Genomic DNA, 7,699 nt, shown 5'->3' with positions numbered 1-7,699 from the left:
TGTGGCTCACTGATCTAAAATAAAAAGACTGGATAGCGCGTACACATCGAGTGGTATGTCGATTGGTTGAAGCCAGTCGGCCGCCATCTTGGTATCCCCAAACCATGTGGAGGACACGGTTCACAGCAGGAGTGCTCAATTCATCGATCGACTTTTATGCCATCTAGAGGAAAAATATTCCCTTGTGATACGGGATATCTATCCTCCACAAAGGTCCTCGGGTGCACTGGTTAAGAATAGCTTTACAGCAGGGGTGCTCAATGTGTTGATCCCGTGTCGAGTTTGGGCGGAGAGAACATGCAAACTCGACACATGCGAGGGTGGGATTTGAACGCTGGTCTGCAGAACTGTGAGTAAGACTCTCTAACCCAGGTGTGCTAATGCTTCGATTGCGATCGACTGGAGTTTTTGTCGATCCTGACGGCGTGCTGAGAAAAAAAAAAGACAGCTGTATTTTTTTTAACTTTACCTCACCGCGCATGTGCAAACAACGACAGTACAGGAAAACACGCTGTCAGTGAGTTCCCCCCTATTTTAAGTGCTCGCTTAAGAAATCTTAACACACATGAGTATGGATTCTGGAGTAAAGAAGACAAAAACTTCTTTCATAAGGAATGAGAGGCGGACAACTTTTTCACAATGTCATTTTTGAAATGCGTTTGCCTCATCTGCCAGTGTAGTGAAATGTGGAGTGGCATTTTCTAACTGTTTATGGAAAATACGACACCAACATTCTGCCGAAAAGCAAGCTGAGATTGAGAAAAGTGAATGAACTAAAATCCCAACTGGCCGCACAGCAGTCACTTTTCACACAATATACTGTAGTTCAACAGCGGAAGCCACTGCTGAAACATCGTTTCCGGGTTCGTCACATCATCGTTAATAACAAGAAGTCCTTCAAAGACGATCTTTTAAAAATAAGGTGGAAATATTATCTTCAATGAAATCTCTGCAGCTGTAACGGACATCGGATGTGGAAGGACATCGGAGATTGTGTTTCTCACTGCAGTTGGACGAATCCAGTGACGTGAGTGACACAGCCCAGGTGTGCATTTTCATTTGTATGGCGTTTAGTGATCATCAACATGAACTCAGATAGTTACAAAAAATATTTAAAGTTCATTATATTGTGTAATATTGGCTCATGCAATAATGCAAGGCACACAAACATACATTTAAACATAAGGAATCCTCAATATAAGCATTTTTGTAGTGGATAGATCTTTGTGCCTTGGTCCTTCACTTTCATCATTGGTCATTCTAACAAAACAAAAAAAAAACAACCCGTCACCCCCCATCGATTGCGAGAGGCTGGATGCTTGAGAAGTAGATCTTGGGGTAAAAAGTCTGCGCACCCTGGTTTACAGGTTGGATTATGGCGGCGAGTTTCTCAAAGTTTGCCATGTAGAATTAAAACTGGTCGTGTGAGCTTGACATTTTTTCAGTTCTGGTAACGGGAAGGATTTTTAATTTGACTTGGTAAGCCAAAAAAGGCTAAGTGCAAAGGAAAGACATATAACAGCGTGACTACCAAGAAACCTTGCATATTACCTAGGGCCTGATTTCCGTGACATGTTAACTTTTCCAAAAATATGCTGTGAAGCACTATCATTATAACATTGCAAAAACTTAGCATTTTTTGTCATAAAAACGTTACATTTTAAGGCAATCAGTTGGAAAATCGCAATGGCAAAATACATGCTAAACGCGTTGTTCATTTGTTGTCTCTGCGACATCCTATTTCAGACAGAAAATTTAAACTTGTTTACTCGCATTTTAAAATTAAATTTAATTAAATTTGCAGCGTTCTCTATTATGCAATTCATCAAAAATTCACAGAAAATGTTTTCTTCTTTATCCACTGATGAAGTTTGGCAAAATATTTAGATCACTTTTTTGCGAAAAACCGTCGGCCTATAAAGGTGAAGCAGAGAGTGAACGGTGAACAACAACCATAAACAAAACTTTGTTCAACTGAATTAAGCTCATCAGAAAATAAAAACCCCTTTACAAACAAACTTTAACAGTGTCAAAGTAAATTGTTCTAACTTAACTGTGGAATGTTTTCTCACAGCCACAAAAGGGGCGATTAATGCAGTTCGGCATGGTTGTTTAGTTAAAGCCATACATACAGACAATACAACTTTGGGAGTGATGTCTAAACTTAATCCATCAAGTGTGGTGCACCGCCCAATTTGACATTCTTCAACTTTTGTTTTCCCAACACACTACAACAAATAAATCAGTTTGGGCAAAGATGGGTTAACCAATTTTATATGCATCCATCTGCGACAGACAGACGAGACCTGCTACAGGCAGTGAAAGCAACAGAGTGGGTGATTGGATCTGCACTACTCCCCCTCCGAGACATTTACACTGGCAGACTCCTGCGGAAAGCCCAAAAAGCAGTAATTATTAAGGTCCATTCTCTTATCAGACACCCACTCTCCCCCCTGCTTTCCCTGTGGAAGATGCTAGGACATTCAAGTCTAGTACCACGAGACTCAAAAACATCTTTTACCACAAAGATTTGAAATTAATCTCTTTGCCCCAAGACCTTACCCAGAGCAACATCTAATTACTACCGCATCTCTCCTTTTACACAAAAGTACAATATGATCAACACGTGCAAAACCCAAATGTACGCATAAAACAATAACGTAGACTAGTACTTGGAATATGGATAGACTCCAAACTTGTGAATAACTGTATACCCTCTGAATATTCATGGTATGATCCTTTACTTTTATTTTTTATCTTCAATGTCACTAATTGTAAAGAGATGCTGTGTTAATTTTATTATTCATGTAACATCGACATTTGTCCATCCATATTCTACACTGCTTATCCTAACATAACTGTCAGGAACAAAACACGGTACAACCCAAAGTGCACAACTCTGGAGACAAGTCACAATTCCAGCAAGAGTTTTATTCAGTCTGAAGTCAGTACACAGGCAAACAGTCCAAGATGGCAACAGGAGCAAAGCTGAGAGGAAAAGAGGCAAGGTCAAACACAAGGGAGGGTCAAGCTCATGAGAATTTATTTATGTGAACAAGATACTGCTGGAATGTGACAGTGAGGTACATTAATCTGGCAAAGGACAAGGCAATATACACAAGTGTCCCTGCTGATCCCGCCTTCCATGTCCCCCAAATCCCACGCTTTTCGTTGAAGGGGGTCCTGTCATCTCGGTTTGGCGGCTGTTGTCCTCGTGCCATCGTGGGAGGGGAGTGCAGTTTCTCATGGATTGGAAGGTCTACAATCCTGAGGAGCGTGGATTCCATCTTGGTTTATGATCGCTCATTAGGGACTTCCCAAGTTGTCCATCCTGAGGCTCCAGGGCCGTCTGGTGCCGGCCGTTGCAGTGTGTGTGTGTGTGGGGTACTTTCATGGCTGTGGTCTTCTCACTGTCTCGTCCACACCTGCTCCTGGGACCAGCCTCCCAACGAACGCCTCGTTTGCCTTTATTCCCCTCTGTAGATATTGCCTCGGAATCTAATTTCAGCCGCTTATATCTGGGATCTTGTTCTTTTGGTCATGACTCACAGTTCATGACCATAAGTGAGAGTAGGAACGTAGGAACGTAGACCAGTAAATAGAAATTGAAAGTTAAAATAAATTGAGAGCGTCACCTTTCGACTTAGCTCCTTCTTTATCACAATGGACTAAGACAGAGTCCCCATCGCTGCAGATGCCGCACTAATCCGCCTATCAATTGTACTTTTACGAGTTTTACTTCACTTGTGAATGAGATGCCAAGATACTTAAACTACTCCACTTGGGGAAAGATCTCATCCCTGATCTGTAAAGGGCATGCCACTCTTTTCCAACTGAAGACCATTGTCTCAGATGTGCAGGTCCTGATTCTCATCCAACCCAAACGAAACTCCTCCATCCCCAGGGACTTGTCATCCAGTTGCTTTTTAAGCACCTCAGTGATCTCAACCCCTCGAGATTGGAGAAACCATCTCAGAGAACCCAGACTCTGCTTCCTCATGGGAAGGCCTGTTGGTGGAATTGAGGAGGTCTTTAAAGTATTCTCTCCACTGAGTCACAATGTCCCAAGTCGGGTCCTGCAGTTCCCCATCCTCAATATACACAGAGTTCACGTTGGACTGATTCCGCTCCTGAGATGCCATGTGGTGCAACAAAATTTCCTCAAACCTTCTACAACTCTTTCTCCATTGCCTCATTGAACTTCTCTCATGCCTGAGTTTTTGATTCAAAGCTGCATTGTGCTTTTCCAGCTGGTACCCATCAGTTGCCTTGGGAGTCCCACAGGCCAAAAAGGCCCAATAGGACTTCTTTTTCAGCTTGACGGCATCCATGACCTTTGGTGTCCATCAACATGTTTGAGGATGACACATCGTCCACTAGGACTCGATATACCCTGCCTCCCCCTAGAACATGAGTAATGTTCTGATGGAGGTGGGACTTGAAACTCTATCTGACAGAGGATTCTGCCAGCTGTTCCCAGCAGACCGTCACAAAACATTTGGCCCTGCCATGTCAGACCAGCATCTTCCCCCCAGTGGACAGTTCTGCCCCTCTCTTCACCTGAATGTCCAAGACATGTGGCCGCAAGTCATAGGAGTCTCACAGCCGTGCTTTGTCTGGTTTGTCGTGGGTTACCCTAGCAGGGGCATGAAACCCCCGACAACTTAGCTCCTCAGATTTTTGGGACACACAAACCCCTCCACCACTTTAAGGTCACAGCTTCCAGGAGGGATTTCAACAACTCAAGCAAAACATAGTTTGCATTACATTGGGCACATCAAGTTTTATTTATTTTGACCTTAATTCTATGCACTGACACAGAAAAGGCTCTCCAATTTCAGTACAGTTTCATATGATGACAATAAATACCATTGATTTGTTGACTTGGAAACAGTTGCTGTTGATTACTGCAGGTTTTTAACATAAATAATGTTCCCCTGTCAGTGAAAATAAAAATGCCTTGTGGATTTTTCACATCGCAGATAAATGTTGTGAACAAGCCTTAGAAATTTCAATGAACAAAAAAATTATGAAATCAGGTTTTAAATTTGATGCTGTGGACGTGTTTTGTGAATGGGCTGAAAAGAGCCACCAAACTTTTCAGTCACTCAAATAAGTGTGTAAGATTCTAGCAAAGTGGTTCTTAAAATCCTGACTCCAAGTATCACTGAAACAAATACTAAGCCCTCTAAGTAATGCTATCTCGATCATCATTCAAATACATTCGTATTTACTCCCCATGCCCACCAAGTCGCACCACCAACCACTTTAACACCTCCGACTTCTCCATTGATCATCAGTATCACAGGTGACTCCACTCACCCATCCTGCTGCCTCTTCAAATTGCTGCCATCAGGGAGGAGAGTTCATAGTCTTCAGGGCAAAATCAGCAGATTCTTCCACCAGGCAGTTAGGATGCTCAAGTCCCTCTCTGATTTGCCCTCATTATTATTATCCCTCCCTGGCACATAGCACCTTTGACTTTAGACCAGAAATCAAGATCATCATTACAGTTTATTGTGTATAGTTTGAGGCGCAATGTACAAATTTTGGATGGATGAGGTTATTTGTATTTTAGTCATGAATTTTAAGTATTCATTCTATTATAGAACTGCAGGTCTGAGAGGAATGCTATTTCAGGTATGTTGTATGTCATGTATGTGTAACACAACTTACAATAAAGTTACTTAAACTTGAAGGTTTTGTTCCTAAAACTACATTTGTAATAGTAAGCTATTGTAACATTAAAACAACAAACAAATGAAGAAATAAAATACTTAAATAATAATTCAATTAAAATTTATTTCAAATTAAAATTAAAGAAAAGGTATGCATTAATATATATTTTAAAAAACAAACTGCAGACAACTCACATCTGTGACTTATGTGCTGGAATGATGATCCTTTCCTTGATCTGTTGGTATGAACCATCTTTATTAATACCAAATAATCACTTTACTTTTAATAATCATGTTTGAACAAGCTTATTAAGACTCATTTATGTATTCACTGTGCGCTGCTAATAAAACTGAAAAACCTGCTTCATAATTTTAATTTACACAGGGCATAGTTGTGGTCACATATAAAATTGTGACAGCAGCATTAACATGATGTATCCAGTTGTATGAGGTGTTATCTTGCCTTGCTGATACTAAAATTGATGACTAAGGTTTAGCTACATTACAAAGCTATATGTGACTCTGCATCAATTCAGCTGTCATTTGTGTCTTCAAATCAATATATGAATAAATATGATTCCTGGCAACGCACATTAAGAAGCCTGGAAACAGCCCAGTATGAATATTGTGGGAGGAAACCACAGTGCCTGGAGAAAACCCACACAGGCAAGGGGAGAACATGCAAAGTCCACACAGGCAGGATTTGAACCCTGGCCCTCAGAACTGTGAATCCAATGTTCTAACCAGATGCTCCATTGTGCCACCCTCAAAGAACACAATTAGACCAAAAATAGGATACACATCAGTCTCTGGTTTATGTTGTAGGAACCAGCTTCACAATCACAACTCATCTGATGTAGTGCTCAGTGACAGTTGCCATGGAGTGACAGGTCAGATGATGTCATTGCTCTCTTAGAAGGAGTAGGGGGGGATGTAAGATGCTGAAAAGAGCAGAGAGGAGCAGGATAGGATGTGTGCTTCATCAGCAGCCATCAATTCATTTGCTCATGAAATTTTGAAGAGACTACTTAAGATGCTATTCAAACACTTTAAACAAAGGATGACAACGATGGAGAGATTAGAAGTACAAGATAGAATTCAGCATGAATCTGTTTACCACATAATGACCTGCCAATACAGCATGTTGAAAAAATTAACCTTTAGAGCACCAGCAAAAAAACTTAACTTTGACTCTACATTATTTGATATTTAAAGTTAAATACATGATGTCTGCATAGTAAAATTATATAATTGAAAGTTAAATTTTCTTGTGTAATATTTTACTTTGTTAATCAGTCTAGTACTCATTACGTATAGCACATTATTACAGCTATCCTCACAAGGGTCGAATGAATATTGGACCCTATCCCAGCTATCTTCAGGCAGGAGCCGAGGTACATCCTGATCTGGTTGCCAGCCATTCACAGGGCACATAAAACAAACAACTATTCACACCCGCTTTCACACCTACAGGCAATTTAGAGTCTTCAGTCTACCGATCATCCTTGTTTATAAGATGTGGGAGGAAATCGGTGTGCCCAGAAAAAAACCCATGCAGGCATGGGGAGAACATGCAAACTCCACACAGGCAGAGCTGGGATTTCAACCCAGTGTGAGTGCGACTGTATCGATGTGCCCTGCGATTGGCTGGCAACCAGTACAGGGTGTAACCCGCCTCATGCCCGTTCACAGCTGGGATAGGTTCCAGCACTTGCCGTGACCCTCGTGAGGATAAACGGTGAAGAAAATGGATGACTGTTGAAAGTCAGTTCAGGTTTATCAGAACACCAAGGTTTCGGACTTGGTCTTTAGTTTCTAAAGATAGTGGGTCCTGGTATTTACTAACAGCAATCCTCTTTTCTTTACTGACAAAAACAATTATCTCAGTTTTATTTAGGTTCATCCATCCATCCATTATCTACCACTTTTCTGGGTCAGGTTGCGGGGGAAGTAGCTTCAGCAGGGATACCCAGACTTCCCTTTCCCAGCCACTTCTTCCAGTCTTCTGGAGGGATCCTAAG

The 7,699-nt window shown here is 41.4% G+C and overlaps 1 long non-coding RNA gene across 1 annotated transcript; it reads left to right on the top strand.

Moving 5' to 3' along the window:
• On the top strand, positions 1-5,610 carry LOC133491103 (uncharacterized). The gene is made up of 3 exons (XR_009792353.1): positions 1-863; positions 956-1,045; positions 2,296-5,610. It is a non-coding gene; the product is annotated as an uncharacterized LOC133491103 (long non-coding RNA).
• Positions 5,611-7,699: the final 2,089 nt, after the last annotated feature.

This window comes from Syngnathoides biaculeatus, chromosome 17, assembly GCF_019802595.1.
Source record: "Syngnathoides biaculeatus isolate LvHL_M chromosome 17, ASM1980259v1, whole genome shotgun sequence".
Taxonomy (NCBI): Eukaryota; Metazoa; Chordata; class Actinopteri; order Syngnathiformes; family Syngnathidae; genus Syngnathoides; species Syngnathoides biaculeatus.
This window is presented reverse-complemented; position numbering and strand designations above follow the sequence as displayed.